The 19,600-nt window shown below is 35.3% G+C and overlaps 1 long non-coding RNA gene across 1 annotated transcript in view; it reads left to right on the top strand.

The window, feature by feature from the left end:
- Positions 1-334: 334 nt before the first annotated feature.
- The window catches only part of LOC141552860 (uncharacterized), a 34,273-nt gene continuing 15,007 nt past the window's right edge, over positions 335-19,600 (top strand). Inside the window, exons 1-2 of the long non-coding RNA XR_012485251.1 lie at positions 335-455; positions 8,501-8,621. This is a non-coding gene — a long non-coding RNA (uncharacterized LOC141552860). The remainder of the gene's footprint in view (positions 456-8,500; positions 8,622-19,600) is intronic.

Raw genomic sequence — 19,600 nt, 5'->3', positions numbered from 1 at the left:
CTCTAGCTGTCCCTCTTGGCTGGAATGAGCTCCCACTTCTGTTTCAATTTTGGATCTCCATTTAGTCCCAACTATAATCCCACCTTCTGCAAGAAGTCTTCCCCAACCCCTCTTAATTCTAGTGCCTTACCTCTTTTAATGATTTCCTATTTAATCTATAGATAGCTTGCTCTGAGGGTAGAGACTGTTTTTTGCCTCTCTTTGTAACTCCAGAATGCTTAGCACAATTTCTGGCACATAGTAGATGTTTAATAAATATTGATTGATTGATTGAGATAAAAAACCCCATTCAAAAATTTGGTCTACAGAAGTTGGAGAAACTGTTACTAGATCATAGAAGCAAGGAATTACTATTGTAACTGTCATTCTATGAAATGACCCCCCTATGGAGTTAGTGGTGAGGGTGGTGGTAACTTTGATCTTCAAGGATCTATAAGAAAACAGAGGAAAAGAAGGTAAGAAGAAACTTGCATATTGTTAGAATTGTCCTAAGTTGTATATGCTAGATAGTTGTATAAAAAAAATTATAAAAACAATTTATACAGAGGTCAGAAAGATTGGAAAAGAATAGAGAGAAGTTGCTATCTTTTATGAACCTAACATAACTTTCATTTTGTGGGGAGGATAAAGATAGGGGGTCTAATAAAGATAGTTAGTTATTGGCTATCCTATGTAAACTAAATGTGGTGGGACTCTTTTTTTTTTTCTCCCTAAAAGTTTAGAGAAGTCATCTGCTTTATAGTGAGCGTTTGAAGTGATTTTGACCATGGTCATTCTCATAGATAAAATATTGTAAATAATTAATTTATTGTTTTTAATTATTAATAAATTGTATACTTAATAGCTCTAATAGAGTTTAATTGTAAGAAATTAAGGACTTTAACATCTATATATACATAAATATATATGTGTATAATTTTATGTGATATATAATTAAAGTTACTGAATTTATAATATATTCATATATATCTAGCCATATAAGAACAGAGACAGAAACAGGGATAGTCAAAGACAGGGAAAAAGACTGAGATAAAGAGAAAGTGAGACAGCAACAAAGACAGACACAGTAATGAAAAGATGAGAGATATGAAAACAGAGATTGAGATAACAGGAAGATATAGAGAAAAGAAAACAAAAGACAGAGAGAAAGAAATAGGGAAAAAAAGACATAGAAGAAAAAAAAAAAAGACCAAGACAGAAGAGACAGAAAGGAGATGATCAGAGAGTCAAAGAGAAAGTAAAAAAAATTGAATTCAATGCAATAATGTCCGTAATCATAACTTTCTGATTCCTAATAAAGAGTTGAAAAATATAGAAAATTTAGGTATAGCACTACTAAAATGATTTCTACTTTTTAAAAATGGATTATTAAAGAGGTTAGATTTTGAAAATCCTTAAGATCTTTTCCAGATCTAAATCTCTGATTAATTTTTTTATTTTTAAAAATACTCTTGATATTTTTCAGTATCATTGTAGTTTTTCAATAACCCTCACCACTCCAAAGAATCTTTTCCCTGCATCAAAGGGATATAGTTAAACTTTAATCCTGAGGTTCTGCTGTTAGGCCTACAAGGCCTGGGGAGCATCAATATCCTTGTTCTACAAGAATGACATGTGGACTGGGTTTATTTCAGGGGTGCCTGAACTCTCTCTAATAAGGAGGTCTTCATTCTTTTTGGCCTCCCTACAATCTTTGACTCTGTTGATCACAATCTTCTCTTTGATATTTTTTTTTCCTCTAGGTTTTTGTGATACTGCACTCTCCTGATTCTACTCCTACCTATTTGTTACTTCTCAGTCTCCTTTGCTGGATCTTCATCCAAGTAATAAAGTAGGGTCTGGAGTCCGGAAGAGCTGAGTTCAAATCTGGTCTCAGACATTATTAATTGTGTAACTGAACTAGTTACTTAACTTCTTTTTGATTCAGCCTCATGATCTATAAAATGATAATAATAGCACCTACTTTATAGGATTTTTGTGAGGATGAAATGAAGTATTAGTAAAGTACTTATCACAGTGCCTAGCACATAGTAGGCACCATATAAATGCTTAATTCCTTTTGTCTCTGCCTGCTCCCAAGAGATTCAGTTCCAACATTCTATAAGTCTGTGAATATAAGCTTTTGTAAGTCTGAGTTACTGTATAAGTCCTAAGAAAGATGTGGTTCTTCAGGGTGGAGAGCTGGCTTTTATGTTTCTGATATTATTTGTGTTTTCTGTCATGTTAAAGAAAACCTGTTCTGTATTTTATGTTTTGTTAACCTAGATGCTTACCAGGGAGCTAAGGACCCTCTCTTAGAAATATGTGCACCAGAGGAAATTTAAGGGGTTTGAGAGAGAAACCTGCAAGGTGAATCCTAATCTCTTCTCATAACATCTAGATCTGATTGACACAATAATTATAAGATTCACTAAAAGTTAATAGTTAATAACCGTGTATAAGCAAAATACTAGATTAAAGGCTAGTTAACACATGACTACTAAAATATTAGGAGAGAAAATAACAATAAGATTTAGCCAAATTAGTTGGAAATAAGTTTAAAATAGCAAATACTGTTTGCATAATTCATTTGGAAATAAATCATATGTTGACTTAACTATTCTAGATTTAACTTGTTAAAAGACCCTTTATTATTATATAAGCTTCCACCTGTTTATGTCTTATCCCCTACCTATGTTGCAAGCTTCTTGGGAGGCCAGAAACAGTCCTTTAGTCTTCTTAATATCCCCCACAGCACTTGGCATACTGCCTTATGCACAAAAAGAACTCAACAAATATTTATTGATCTGATTGAAAAGGATAGAAAAAAAATCTCATTAATTCAAATTGTCTTAATACTTTTCAGTGGCATGTTTTTTCAGGTGTTTTTCACATTACTTGCAAACTTTGTATAAGTAGAGCAAAGAAGGAAAAAAAAATAATGTCCCCAGGCTCTGGAACAGAGTTAATGGCTTCGGAACTGAATCAAGGGGTTAAGTATAATGGAACTCTGTTTAGATACTGGGGGGAAATAGTGATTACTTTAAAATGGGTACTTCCAAAAAAGAAAAAAGAGAAATCAATTATTTCTGCCACTAAAGATTCACTTATAAGGTAGTATCAAATCTAGATTTGAAGAATTAATTACATTTATAGTCTGCATCTTAGTGTGCTTCATATAATGATACAATATGGAAGAGATAATTTTATTTTGGGGAAACGTCTATCTCTCAGCATTATCTGAGTGACTCAGACAGGTTACAGTCCACTGAACAGAAAAGCTAAATGAAATAGCATTTATAATGCAGAATGACTAATCCTGCAGTCATCTAAGAAAATTCTCTATGAGTATTTGCTCTATCTTGGGGGAAAATAGATTAATAGAACTCCCAATGACTTCAATGGACATGGTCCATTTAATTAATTACCATCCATTCTAGATGCCAAAGTTATTACTGAGTTTCCAGCAGATATAATGAGCTAAAAGGACTGGAGAGAGAGCTTCACTGTTGATACTTTCCTAACCCTCAGTAACAAAATCAGACTCAAAGAGGCTACCAGTATTTCAGTCATAGGGTGCATGGATCTAGAGTAAGAAAATACCTCTTAAAAATGGGAACGGGCACCAACTCAGGAAGCCATTTGGGGAAACCTGAATGACTGTATAATTGGCTAACTTTATGGGTAGCATCTTTATAAGTAAACTCTCTACCAATGCAAGTTACTTGTCTTTAACTTCATCTTAGTTGCCTAAGGGACTGAGTGGTGAAGTGACTTGTCAGCAATTACACAGCTAGGGTATGTTAGAGGCAACTCTTTCTGAATCTTAAGGCTAGCCTTCTACCCACACTTTTTCTCATATTTTATTGATCTTTAAACAATTACATGTTCATAAAGATATAGTCCTCTGTTTTATTAGCAGAAGTTCTTACCAGAGACTATTAGGGACTGTTTACATGTTAATTAACGTAAAATGTAGATCACCTTTATATCCACAGAGAAAGCAACTCTTGATAGAAAGTTTAAAGTACTGTATTCATTAAAAAAAAAAAGCCTTCAAAGAGAATTTGGTCAATTTCACTTAGAGTGAACTTGGCTAGGTTACCTGATTCTAAGAGGAAAAAATCATTGGTTTTATTTGTTTCTGTGAAGACATCTGATAGAGTTTTCATCCTGAAATTTTAGATTCTAAAATCCTTTTCAGTCTCTGAATAATGGCCATGAGAATTCTTCATGACAATATCACCAATGCCATAAACCCCAAAAGCTGGATTGAGGTTTAGAGTATCTTAACAGGTTCGACTCTGCTTACTTTGACTTCTGAGGATAGATTTGCTTATGTGTTATATCTTTATAGATCCTTATGAATTACATTTCTCTCCCTCAGGGCTTCAGCTCTGGGTTCCTTAGGGAGAGGAGTGCTAAATCCAAAGAGAAGGGAAAAGAGTTTTCTCACATTTTCATTACTGCTACCCTAGAATTCAGGGAAATATCTTTTAAAGCAAAGATTAGGTATGGCTCATGCCTAGGATGTAAGTGGGCCCTTTTTAGAAAGAATTCTCAATGTACAAAGTACAAGGTCTCATACCATGTATGAGGCAGTTGCTTATTTCCCACATGAAATACCACCTGGGAAAGGGTTTAGGGGAAGTTCCCTTGAAGTACAATTCTATGGCACTGTGTGTCGTGTACATGAAAGGAGACCTACCTCTAGCTTGATTGGGACCTCTGAGCCTGTGACAATTCCTAAGTGTAAAGATACTTCTGAGAAGAAACAAAGGAGAGATACTGAGCAAGAGATGCATGCATGTCAGCTTCTACATAGATAAATGAATTTCTCAGGGCCACAGGCAGGTGAGGAAGCCAGTGCCCTACCATTGTTACTCTCTTGATTCCCATCCCCAGAGATGGCTAAGAGCATACTTCTTTAGTGAGATTGTTTTTTCATTGTTTGGTGTGAGATTTTATTTCAATAAATCAATTGAAAATTACTTTTTCCTTTATGTATTTGGTTGTTATCAATTAATTAGTATAACTTTCCTAGGTTTTGCTTTACAACTTTCTTGGACAATCTCTGTGATTGTCTTCTGTGTAACATGGAGGAGCTTAGATGGCTAAAGGCAGGTTAACTGTCATCTTCCAGTGTGGGATGGGACCACTTCCCAAACCAAGTGAACAACAAGAATGTCATTTATCTTCAACCCTTAAAAGAGCATCCTACACCAAGACTACAAATATCTAATGTGTAGTAAATACACTTCTAACCCAGGGCTCCTCTTGGAGACAGGAGAATAAAGAAATGAGACCCCAGTCAAGGCCTTCTTCATAAGGTAGAAATCAGTTTACCTTGGAGATATGGAATAAAATGTTCCAGATCTGATCTATTTAAAAATATCTCTACAGCTTGGGCATGGCCTGAGATAGGGATGGGGAGGACAAGCCTTACCTTGTGGGCTTAAGAATGAACTATCACTGGCTACATCTCAACCAAGAGATTTTCTTCAAGTTCCTTTTCATTTCTTATAGCCCACAAATTAGGCAGCTTTCCTCATTCAGTTTCTAGCCTTCTTTGATATAATCCCTATTTCAGAGTTACGTGGAGACTGAACAGGCCACTGGAAGCGGTCAAGACAGTCACACATCCTCACACTCAATTTCAAAAACAAAGCAGACTATGAGTGCTCTGAGAGAGGAGCCAAACCACAAACGAACAAAAGGAAGTTCAGAAGGAAGCACAGATAAACCAGGATTGTTTTGAAATTTGTTGTTATACTTTAGATGATATACTTTATAATATTTATTATATACTTCTTTTAAAAATCAATTGGTGCAGAGATTCCCAGTCTATTTATAACACAAAAAGCACATGTGGATCCTTTGGGGGGTAAGTTCAAAATAACATAGTACAGAATCTTTTGGAAATACAGAGAAAGGTAAACTCGTACCCTCTCCTCTCCTCATTGGCAGTATTGGGCAGAGTTTCATGAAGTCGGTTTGGGGGTACTAGTTGACTCATCCTCCATTAGTCCTGATACTTTACCATGGTAGTGGACAGCACTTATAAAAATGGCCCATAAATCAACTTGAAAGACCCCAATCTCATATTAACTCTATTTACTTACATTGTTCTTGGAGAGTAAATTAGAATCATAGAACAGCAGTTTGACAAGAACGACAACTTGTATAGATCAGACCTGAGACTAAAATTAAATGAGATAATTGTAGTTAGAGGTGTGCTGGTGAATTGTTTATCAGTCGACTCTTCACTAAAAAAAAAAAAAAGAACATGACATACTTTTAAGTTAAAACTGCATTATTAGGAGCAGCTAATTGGTGCAGTGGATAGGGCCTCAGCAAAAAACAAACAAAAAAACCCCTGCATTATTAACATTTTCTCCATCATTTAAGTCTAGACAATCAAGAAAACAACTAACCCCAGATTTGTAATAGTTAGTGATTTCTGAGGTGGAAATGATCACTGAATATTTAATAGTTAGCTCTTGAGTTAGTTCAAGTTGGCTCCAGTACACTTCAGTTTATAGCCTTTATGACAGTTAACAAAAGATTTCCTTAGAGATAAGCTTGAGTTTCCAATGGTAAGAGAAAGACCTAGGAAAGATTTGTATTTGGCTGTGGAAATCTTCCAACAACCTTGCCATATGAGAATGAATGCTTCAAAAAGAGGTAAATTGGGATAGTGCCTTTTATTCAGACCACCCATCTCAACGAAATTCATTTAATTCTCTAGGCAGTTATAGATCAGGGAGTTTATCTGGCTAGATTCAAACCACTATCTGGCAAGTGGTGTAACATAATTCCAAAGGCCGAGGTCGGACATGAATTACTATTTTAGCAGATAACTAAAAAACTCTTTGCTGCTTCTTTGTTTTGGCATAAAATCTTCTGCTAATTTCTTGTCTCCAGCAACATTGTGTGAGATCATTACATTTTCCTGTCTTGAGTTTTCCTTTTCCACTTAAATTTCTATTTTCCAAGGATACGCATATTTCAGATCTTGGCTTTCCCACTAGAGAAAGAAAAGGCAACACAGCTTGCTTCCCACCCTCCTGACTTCCCTTCCTTTCATTTTGTATGTGACAGGAAGGACTTCTTTTTTGAAGTGCTGTCCCATCCTGTGTCTCATTAAAAATCAAGAAAACTCACTAAACTCTTTTCTACCTAGTATTTTTTAAAATATATTTTTAATATAGACCCTTAGTCCCTATTTCCAGTTATTTATTGACTAAATCTATCATATTCCTTATAGTTGGGAATCTGAGATGGGGTGATGTCATTCCAAGTTTTGCATGTAATTGCATTCATTTCATTGATACTGATGGTTGACAATTGTTGATTTTCATAACTGCAAAAAAACTCTTGTTACTGATGGTTGACAATTGTTGATTTTCATAACTGCAAAAAAACTCCTGTTAGTCCAGTTGTAAATCTTTTGCTATCATTCTATGTATCACTTAATTTAAATTGAAATTCTGATTGGTTTGTCCATCACACAACCATGGTTGTTGTAAAGACCTCAAAATAAACCTATATTCTAAGCCTACATGAAAAACATACAGACATTTGTCATCTTTATTCTGTTTTTACTAAAATTGTAAGCTTAGAAGTATTGGTTGCTGGTCAATACTCAGAATAACTTATTCAGAAGAAGTTGAGTCTAAGATGAAGGCATAAGAAATGGAAGGCTGGTTGACATTCAAAAATAATTTTACTTCTTGAGTGAGTAACATGGGAGAGAAACTAAATAGAACAGAATTTTAAACCTGGAGTTGGTGTGCTTTTAAAAAATTTGATAACTGTATTTTAATTGGTTTCCTTTGTAATCCTACATATTTTGCACATTAAAAATATTATTTAGAGAAGGACTTTTCTAGATAAACAAAGAAATCCACACATATAGATACACAGACACAAGGTTAAGAACTCCTGGCTAGAGTTAAATATCGTAGAAGAGATCTGGCAATATTTCTTCCATCAGAAACATTCAAAGTAGTAATATTTGAAATTTCATCAGAAAACCACATTCATAAAATGTGAACAATGTATAGGGCATATTGTATTGAACTGAACATAAACTTATGCACAGTTACTTCTCACTTTGATAGAATCTTTTTAAAATAGGTAGTATATATTGGGGAGCATGGAACTTCTGTCTAAAATGAATTTTGTAACATAAAATTCTAGTCATTCAAGAACCTCATTTAAATTTGTTTTTAGAAAAACTGCAGGCCATGGGAAAAATAAACGATTTGGGGTATTCGTGTTGCACTGAACACCTTTTTTTATATTTGTGCTATTAAATTCACTGACAAAGCCAAACTGAAGGATGAATTGAGTAGAGAACCTATCTTCATCCATTTGTTACCTCAAAATGGATTCAGCTGCAGTCTGAGATGCATTGTTTGACCATAACAGTATTTAATCCCTAACTGTCATCTGCAGCGATCTTGATGGATAGGAACTGTCACACTGACCTTGACAAGCTTGCTGTATTTATTTTCAGGGGCATGTCGCTTCCAAGGAGCAAAGGAACCAAAATGAGCTCAGCTCAGCTCCATCAATCAGCTTCACAACTCAAACTCTGGACACATCAGACATTCCTGTAGCAATTGCTCCAATATCAGGTCAGTGACAAGTTGGCCCAAGTCTGTAGCTGATGTAATACTTGAGTATTCCAAGTCATTCCAATCAATCTTCCCCCCCCACCCGCAAAAAAAAAATCAACAAGCAATCATTTATTAAGCACCAGCTATCTTCCAGATATTGTGCTAAGTGCTGAAAATATGAATACAAGTAGAAAGAAAGATTATCTGTTCCCTCAAGGACCTTACATTCTAATGGGCTAAGATAGAACACAGAAGGAAGCTTTTTTTTGGTGGGGGTGAGAGTGGAGGGTACAAAAAAAAAGATACCTGTACTGGGGCATATTATAGAGAAAGTCTGGAGAGTAAGGAGAAGATCCCAGAAAGAAAAGAAGATACAATTAACTTGGGTCTTTGAAGTGGAAACTCTGGAAGGAATCATCAGTAGGGGCCTCAGGATGAGTGTACTTCCAGTGTGACAAGTCCAGGGGCAAAGCAAACTTTGACATTGAGAAGGCTTCTGTTATTGTCAGCAGGAAGATAAAACAAGGCTTTCATTTCTGGGCTACTTATGAGAAACAAGGCAGTGTTGTCCTAAACATGTCAGAATATGAAAGGGCTAAGTGATGTATTTAGTCCAACCTCATTCTTTGACAGGCAATTGAGGTCCACCATATAGCTGACCCTGTAATCTGCTTTTATCAGACCTTATGTGGAATATTGGGTTCAGGGCTGGGGCCACCATTTAAGGACTTTAATAAGCTGGAGGATATCTGAAAGAGGGCAACCAAAGTGCTTTGAGTCCATGTCAGAAAAAGACTTATTGAAGGAAATGGGCTGTGAAGCCTGGGGTAAAGAAACTCAGTAGGATATGATAACCATCTTTAAAACCTGAGAGTCTACTATGGAGATAAGGGATCAGAGCTGATCCATTTGGCCCAAGAAGGAAGATTCAGTAACAATGCTTGGAAGCTGCAAAGAAAAAAACTTGGGACTGTTTTCAGATCTCCTGGGCCAGTTTGGAGAACAAGAGCCACAAGCATGAGATGATAGTTGATTTTTTTCTCTAGTACCTTACAGCCTCAGAATATTTACATATATTATTACCTTATTTGATTTTAACAACTCCATAGAGAAAATATCACCATTTTTAGTTTACAGATAAGGAGAGTGAAACTCAAAGAATGTTAGTGACAAGGTTGAGAATTTCAGAATCCTAACTTTAGAGGCCATTTACCCTCATTTGTAAGGATTAAAGGACCCAGAGAGAAGCAATTTCATTAAAATCACCCAAGTAGTCAATAGGAAAGCTGCAACATGAGTCTAGGACTTGCCAAAATAAGAATCTGTTAACTTTGCTGTCCTGCTCTGGGCAAAGTCAGAGCTCAGGGGACCTCTGTGGGTTTTTCAATCTCTCCCCAAATCTCTCCATGCTTGGACTTTCCGTTAAAGCTTTGCATGATTGAACATCTTGCACAGATGTTCCACCTACAGTTTGCCCAAAGGACAGGACTTTCAGCTAGCTCTTTGATGTTTCTCTTCTCAGAACTGTTCAGTATAGTATTAAATGTCATTGTGATCACCACATCCTTTCCTTTCTTTTGACTGGGGCAGAGGATAGGGACCAATTTATTTTGTCTCTGTATCTATAGAGCCTAGCATAGTAAAAGAAGCCTAGGCTCACTGCTCAACCTTATAGACTTTTCTGGATTACATTGCTGTCCATCATTTTTCTTTCTTTCATCTATGTTTTGGTCCTCAGGGGAAAGTTACTGGTTGGTAGAGCTGAATAGTGCAGGGGAACCTTGACAAATGCATTTCCCTTTGCAACAGGATTAAAAGTGAGGGCAAAATCCTTTCTATTATTTACCTCTCCAAGATAGAAAATAAAGTGCTGAGAATTCTAAGGATGCTTTTGAATTTATGTGATTAAAAGTAACAGATTCCAAATTGGTCCTGATGACCAGAGAGAAAGCTAAGGGTTTATTATATATATATATAATCATATAAATGTATATTTTGCATGTTTTAAATTTCATTTAAGTCCTTCCAAAATAGCATGCCACAGTGGTTATACTATTGGATGTAGAGTTAGGAAGACTTGGACTCAAATCTTTCCTCAGCTATCAATAATCATTTAATTTGAGATGTTTTCTTCTATAAAAAGGCCATACTATTAGCACTGAACTCAAAGAGTTGTTGTGAGGATAAAAAAAAATGTACATAATTTAAAGCACTTTGCACATATTACAATGCTTACAAACTATCTCTGAGTTCTGTTAAGATTTGGACCACCATAAAGTGAAAACTTTGAAGTTCATTATTTCAGTCTCTTCCTGTTGAAATCATAACTGAGGAATGGTGTCACCATGCATATGCTGCAACCAGAATTCATTAGCACTGAAATGGGAGTTGGGTGAGGCTGCTTCAAGGAAAATTTGGGGGAAGAGATGTCAGAAAGAAAGGATCAAGGAAATAGGTTTGGAGTAGATGTAGTAGCCTCCATCTTGGTATCATTTAGGAGATGCTGGATGTCCTGTAGTTTCCCCTCTCCCTTCTCCTTCTTTTTTCCTTCAAAGAAACTATGACCAGCCATTGAATTTTTCAAAGAAGATGTTTGTTACATTGATAAGGACAACTGGTGAGCTATCATATAAACAGCCTGACAAATGTTACCCATCATCCCTATTTTTATATAAGGATGGGGGGGAAACCCTACCTCTCTACCTGAAAAAAATTTCCAAGTTTATCTTTCCCTTCTCCCTATAGTAGGGAAGGAAAAGACGAATTATCTAAGCAGACAAGCAGTTTCTGCTCTTGCTGTCAGAAGCTCCTGAAGCTGGCTACCATATATCCAACCACCTCTTTTTTGTTCTTTTGCTTTCCCCTTGTTATTATATCATCTACTCCTTTTTATAAAAAAATAAATGAGTGACCACTAACCTTTGTTTCTTGTTTGATATTGGCTAAGGAGATGGAAGTTTGGGAATTGGGCAATCTGGGAGAAACTAGCGAATACAGCTAAAATTAGATGATGTACTAATCTCCACCCTGGGCATGTAATTCACAAATTTGACTCTTCTGTGCTATTCTTTAACCTTTTCAAGGAGATTAGCTGGTGTTCTGGTAAGCAGAGAACAAATATAAACTGACTTTAGATTGGGGCTTCTTAACATATTTTTGGAAATCTCATAAAATTTATGGAGCCCTTTTCAGAATGTTTTTAAGTGCCTAAAAATAAAATACATAGTAGAGAAATTAGTTAAAATGAAATGCAGTTATCAAAATATTTGTTTTCAAAAGTTCCTGAACACCAAATCAAAAATTCCTGTCCTGGGCTTATAGAAGAGATATTTATTATGAGCCAAAGTTCAAGAGGAAGTAGGGAGAGAGAGATGCCTGTCTTGTGGATCACACAGGTGCTGTTGGATCCTTTATAATGATATACGTGGACTTCCTTTTCTATATACTTACTCTTGAGTAGTTTACCCTGAAAACCCACAATTCATAAATTATGTAACATGTATGAGATGGAATCTTAGAATTGTTTTAATTTACATTACTCTTAATTTGTAATGTTTTGGAGAAATTCATAATTTGTAATGTTTAGGTTTCTTTCCTGAAGAAATTCTCTTTATATCTATAAATCATTTATTAATTAGGGAATTTTTTTTCCTTATAAATTAAAATCAGTTTCTTGGAAATGAGACCTTTATCAGAGAAACTTGCTAAAAAAAAGTTCCTATTTCATTGTTTCCCTTATAATCTTAGATTTATTATATTTGTGCAAAATCTTTCAAATTTTATGCAATCTAAATTGTTCCTTTTATCTTTTGTAACCTTCTATGTTCTTTGGTTATGAACTTTTCTCCTATTTATAGCATTCTGATAGGTAATTTAAAAAGGCCATGAACTCATGTGGAAATTATCTTTATATAAGGTGTGAAGCACTGGCCTCTATTTAATTTCTTCTACATTATTAACTAATTTTTAAAAGCATTTTTTGCCAAATAGTGAGTCCCTCTCCCAACAGCTGAGGTCTTAATGATTATTAAATATAGAGTAGTAGATATGTTTATATTTGCATGTTGTGCATCTAATCTGATTGATCACTGTCAAATTATTTTAATAATTGCTATTTTGTAAAATAGCTTAAAATTTGGCACTAAGTTCCCCTTATTTTGTATTTCTTTTCATTATTTCTCGAGATATTTTTTACCCCTTCTCCATCTGTAAAGATGCTATTCATTCATTACATATATGAAACAGATTTAGAGTGCAAATTGAGACATATGTATGCATATATATGGATGTTTATATGGTGTATTAATATGGGTGGGTGTACCCTTTGAATAATTTATTTTGCTTGACAATGTATTTTTGTTAAAATTTTTTTCTGTTAATTTTTTTAAAATAATGAAGTGGTTGGTGGATGTGACAGATGTAGAATTATTCATATACTTTTGAATGAATTCAACAAATTATTAATTTTACTTGACTATTTTATTTTGTTACAAGAGACTTCTTACAAGTAAGAGCAATTTATAAATATTTATAAAGTAAAAACAAAACAAATCAATATTTTTTAATAAGAAAGAATATTAAACCTAAAAGTCAGTATACCTGGGTTCCTGTCTTGACCCTGCATAATTTAACTCACTACAACAAATAGCTATTAATTGCCTTCCTTTTGTGGCTAAATTTCTTCAGAAGATTCCATAATTGATGCCTCCATCCTTTCTCCCCAATCTTTTTTTATAGCAGTATGGCTTCTGATTTCATCATTCCATGATCTCTTAATTGCCAAATCTAATGCTCTTTTCTCATTCCCTATCATCCTTGGTGTCTCTGCAACCTTTGATACTATCCATCACTCATTCCTCCTTGCTGTTCCTTTTTCTTTAAATACTACTCTCTCTAAGTTCTTTTCCTACCTATTGCATCACTCCTTCATAGACACTTTTGCTCAATCTTCATCCAGATAAATAATAATCATGGCTTCTCTTCTCTTTCCTCTTTGGGCTATTTCATTCATCAAATTTCTTGGAATCAAATATCATATCCATGCTGATGATTCTCAGGTAGACTTATCTATCCCTAAACTCTCTTCTAACTTCTTGTCTTGCTTTAAAACTATGTATTGGACATCTCTAACTACATGTCTCAAAGGCATCTCAAAAGCAATGTTTCTCAAACTCATTATCCTTCCTTCCCCATTCTCTAATGTTTCTAATACTATGATGATTATCACTATCCTCCCAGGCACTAAAGTTCACAACCTAGAAAATATCCTCAATCTTCAATCTCAAATCCCACCCCCATTTCTAATCTTATAGACTTTACCTTTGTAAAAATCTCTTACTATTATCACCGTCTTTCCTCTGAACTGCCATACTGATACAAGCCCCCATCATGTCACTCCTGGATTATTACAATAGCCTCCTGGTTGGGTTCCTCCTAATCTAGTCTATTCTCCACTCAGCTATCATATTGATCTTCATAGAGTGCATGTGATTATGTCACACGTGCACGCAATGCATTCAATAAACTCTTAATTGCTCCCTATTACCCCAGAATCAAATGAAAAATCCTCCATTTGATATTTAAAGTCTTCCTTAACTTGCTTTTTTCCTACTTTTCCAGTCTTCTTACACTTTATTCTCCTCCACATACTCTACAGTCGAGTGGCACTGACCAGTTGCTTTTCCATGCTCAAGACACTCCATTTCCTGACTCTGAACATTTTTACTCATTGTTTCTCATGTGTGGAATTCTATAGTCCCTTATTTTTGACTCCCTACTTCTCTGGCTTCTTTCAAGCCCCAGTTAAAATTCCATTTTACATAAGAAACATTTTTTAATCTCCTTAATACCAGTGCCTTCCATCTATTAATTATCTCCAACTTATTTTATATGCATATTTTAATTTAATTTTTAAATTTATTTTATTATATATAATATACATATTTTATATAAATACTTCACTTAAGTGAATACAGACATATTTACTTAACATCTACATGTATATGTATTGTTATATGTGTGTGAGTATATATATACATATATGCACAGACATTGCCTGTTATTTCCCATTAGATTGTGAGCTTTTTAAAGATACTATCTTTTGCCTCTTTTTGTGTCCCTAGAGCTTAGCACAGTGCCTTGTACTAAGTAAACTCTTCATTCAAATGTCAATTGCTTGGCTAATAATTGCTATGGCTAATCACCATACCAGTGGTGGTATGAAGTTCCATTACTGAATCTCTGTTCCACTGACCTTTTGAAGCCTTGTAAAGTCTTTACTAAAAGAAGAAAGATATAAACAGAAAATGGACCATTCCCAAACACAGGCTCCCTTAGGATGTGAATTCCTCCAAATTCCTTAGCTATACAATATGCTTTTCCTACCCAAATGATTATTAACTTGTTAAAGCTTTTTATAACAAATATGTATATATATATACACACATATATATAAACAATAACAATATAACATATTATATTCTTAACAAGCATTAAATTCATTATCTTTCCTTCCTCTTTCTCTAATGTTTCTAATATTGTTAAGATTACCACTATCCTCCCAGGCACCCAGGCTCACAACCTAGATATCATCTTCAATCTTCAATCTTAAGTTCCACCCCTATTTCTAATCTGTTGCCAAGTTCTATAGACTTTACCTTTGCAACATCTCTTGACTATATCGTCTTCTTTCCCCTGACACTGCCACACTGATGGTACATGTTAAAATGAGATAAGAATATTCTTCTGGACCAAATTATCTGACCCAGTTTTCTTCTTCATTTGGCTGCATCTCAGCTTATCTGAACCATCCGTCAAGGTCACAGCTGTGAGAGGGAACAGGTGAGGATGACCAGATCAGGAAGAACAAAAGCAAGCAGCTGCTTTTTGGAGATCTCTGATAATATTGGCATGATTATTACCTCCCCATTTTAGCCTCTTTCACTATGGGTTGACTGAGCCAGAATAGCCAAGAGCTACAGCCATTTCATCTGAAACAGTTTAAAGAACTTCAGGAAGATGTGCCTTTGCCAAGTGACCCTGGGATCCCTCTGTGTTAGACCTGGGCCCTCCTCCACCATCCCCAGGAAGCTCCCAGCTTGTATTTCCATGTGTTTGCAATTAAAACAGGACTATGGGGGATGATTGCCTCGCCAGGGGAAAATGGCAACCTTTTATTACTTGCTCATGAGTTTTTCCCCCATTATATAGAGAAGCAGGAACACAGTGCCCTTGTGAGCATTTAGATTAATTTGAAAGGTAGCTTTCTTTGTCCAAACATTTAGTTTTAGTCCTGAGTTACACAGGGGGAAAAATAAACCTTGAAACACGTAGGAGGGAAAGCTAAGGAGAACACAGAGAGGCTGATGCACTTATTAGAAGGACAAAAGTCTCAGCTGCAGACAGCAACAATTTTGAAGCCCACATGACTTATAGGCTGAAAGTGTTAGAGGTTCCAGTGATCTTGATCTCCTTTGATGATGATTGATGCTATGAGTTATGAATGCTCCTTTAATTACTAAGAGTGCTAATCAGGGCCCTCAGGAATTGTGTATGTCTCATGCATTATAGGGTTTGGGTTGGCTGAACAAGCACCAACCAATGCAGCATATTATAGTAGAAAGAGAGAAGAGGATTTGGAATCAGGAGCCTTGGGTTAAAGTGTTTGAGTTTTTGCCATCACTGGCTTTTAGCTATGATTATTTTATGATCAACTTAACTACATGAAGTTTGAATTTCCTTATTTTAAAAAAGGGAGAATAATACTTCCAACATCTATCTCATACAGTACTGTGAAGAATTTTCTTTGTAAACCCTGAAGCCCCATATGAATCCAAATTATTGTTAACATCCATTCACTTAAAAAATTTATTATTCAGTTACCAAGCATTTTTCCCTCCTTCCCACTTCTTCATTGGAAAAAGAAAAACAAAATCCTTGATACATTCAATTATTAGCACCACAGGAATTCCTTGAATTAGGGAAGGGACATACCATAGTGTTCCCCATACTCCTAGGATAGCTAATTGTTTTTATGTACCTGGAGCACAGGATGATCCATGAGTTTATAGAGGATGGGCAAAAACAGATATCCTGTTGAATAGATACCAATGAGCAGAATCATAAAGAACAATTCTACAGGTGTGGAATCTGGCTAATTCACCTATCTCAAGTGTTATAGTGGGGCAATTAATTCTGTAATTATAGATGTGCAGGTAAATGTTTAACAATGTAGCTCTTTGAACAAAAAAAAAATCTGTGCACATATATTTTTAGTATAACCTATATTATTAACACTTAAGAATAAATCAAGTCTTGATTTTTAGCAAATTTTGAGATGTAAATGGCCAAACTAAAAATATAATCTAATAATAATAATCTGCTCTCACAAGTGGGTTAGAGCTAGCAGCAACCTTCCTCAGATCTTCAGATGACATAAAATATCTTTGAAGTAGCCAAAACTATATGTGGAACCCTACCTTCAGGAATAGTTCTCCATCTGGAGAACTTGTCTAAAAGTATCGATGGCTAGGAAGAACATGGGCCAATAAGGTTGTTTATGAGATCCTACTATTCATGGAACTCATTGTCAATTTGTCAACCATAACAGAGATCACATTAAGTCATGGTCAGTCTAAGTTTAAAGTGTGCATGACAAAAGAAATGGCACTGGATTTGGGGTCAGAACATTTCACCCTGGTTTTTCTACTTACTGCTCCCATCACATTGGCCAAATTGTTTCATTTCTATGCCTCAATTTATTCATCTGTTTTTATTGTGCATAGAATGGGCAGGCCATGTGACATGGCACCTGCATCCCTTTTCTCTTTTTGGGCTGGCTCAATCATTTTAATTTATAGTCATTCTTGCAGGTTTGTGGACTTTTCTCTGGAAGTGAAGGGGAAGAACAGGGGGTTATGCTGTTATATTTCAGTCTCAGGATCAGATAAATAAATGTGGAAGAAATACTTGTCTACATGCATGACTATAGTTAATGAGTCCTCTCCAGTGTGCTTCCCATTTATACAATCAGTAATAATGACTTTATTAACTCTTAACCATAAAACATGTACTAAATGAGAAAACAAAAGCAAGAATTATCATTCTTTCTTCCCCCTACCCCAGGCAATTGGGGGTAAGTGACTTGCCCAAAGTCACACAGCTAGGAAGTGTTGTGTCTGAGGTCACATTTGAACTCAGGTCCTCCTGACTTCAGGGTTGGTGCTCTATCCATTGCACCACCTAGCTGCCCCAAGAATAATCATAACACAATATTTACTAAGTAGAATAATTAGACTCCTAAGTAGAAAGTCAAAGCAGAAATGATCTAAAACATTAACAGTCTACCCATATACCTTAAACTTGGAGTTTGCAGTGCTAACCAGGTTTGTCCCCTTGACCAGGCAAGGCAAAGATGTTTACTGAAAAGCAATTCTCTTTAATTCTACGATCTGCAATGCCAGTCAGATGGTAATCTCAAAAGACTTTAAATAGTTTCTAAGTGTATGCCAGAGTCAGACCCAACCAGTTTGTGATGCTGATTGTTACATTTTCAGTGTGAACATTTACACTTTGAAAATTGGCAAATGCTAAATACAATCAGGATTTGTTTTGTTATGTTGTTGGTCTTCTAGACTGAAGAAGTGTTTGAGAAAGTGTTGATAATGAAAATTACATTTTAAAGTGTGTTATGAGTACATTTTATTTTCCCTGAGAGTCAGCTGGTAATTCTTCACCAGGCCTGCCCATTTGCAGCCAGCCATCTCTTGAGTTTCTTGAGCTTCTTAGCTCTTTAGGCTTATGGGTTGTTTCTATGTACTCTTTGTATTTCTCCTACACTGAGCTTCTTCAGTCCTTGACTCCTGATCAGATATTTAATACCTAAAGTCATGTGTAGACTAGGACATTGTCATGTCCTAGTTAATTAAGGACATTATTAGTTAAGGATATTAAGGACAACCTTAATATATGTTGAAACACTAAAAATCCATATTTTCATTGAATAAGACACAAATTTTTTCCCATAGTCTTCCCAACTGTTCTTTGATTTGATTTGCCAGAAGTAAACTTCAAAGTCCTATAAATAGTTATGCTAAAATTAGCTGCTGCTATCTCTGTAATCATTCAGTACTTGATAGAGCACTGAAGTTGGAGTCAGGAAGACCTAAATTCAAACCTGCATCAGATTTTACTAGCTGTGTGACCCAGACAAGTCACTTAACCCTTCTGATCATGCTTCAGTTTCCCCATCTGTAAAATGAGGATAATAATAGCATCTTGCATGGTCAATGGGAAGATTACATGAGAAAATACTTGTAAAGTGCTTTGTAAGCCTTAAAGCTATACATAAATGCTAGTTAGAACAATAGTAATCACCATTATCATCTGCACTGTCATTATTATGATTGACTTTTCCTTTGAAGAGCTGTTCCCTCTCAGGTCCCTAAGAATCTTTATTTAAGCTTCTTTTCTCTCAACACAGTCTTTTTTTTTCTGTTCAAGCTTTTGTTCTGTTTCTTTGGTTCATATAAAATGTCTTTTCTGCACCTATCAGCAAAAAAAATATCTATATAAGAAAGAGAACAGTATCTTAGAGGTAAAATGAGACTGTTGGACTAGAATAATGATTCTCAATGTGTGGTTCAGAAAATCCTGAAGTCTCTAAAATTCTTTCAGAAGGTCTACAAATTCAAAATTAGTATTTATTTCTAATATGGTAAATATCTATAAATATAATCCACATAAAGCAAAAACTCTTTGGACAGAGCCTCAGCAATTTTTAATAATATAAAGACATAGAGAACAAAAGTTTGAGAAGCACTGGGACTAGTAGACCACTAAGGTGTCTTTTATCTCTTTCACTCTCTGGCCCTGCAGTTGTTTGTTTCCTTCAATACAAATGCCACCTTGGACTCCATGCTATTGTTTGCTTTGCCCCCTCTACTTGCTCAGATTTGTCCTGCAAAATGGTGTCCTTATAGCCACATTCTCATCCTGTA

This window comes from Sminthopsis crassicaudata, chromosome 1, assembly GCF_048593235.1.
Source record: "Sminthopsis crassicaudata isolate SCR6 chromosome 1, ASM4859323v1, whole genome shotgun sequence".
Lineage (NCBI taxonomy): Eukaryota > Metazoa > Chordata > Mammalia > Dasyuromorphia > Dasyuridae > Sminthopsis > Sminthopsis crassicaudata.
Note: the sequence above shows the minus strand (reverse complement) of the source record. Positions and strands in the feature narration are given on the sequence as shown.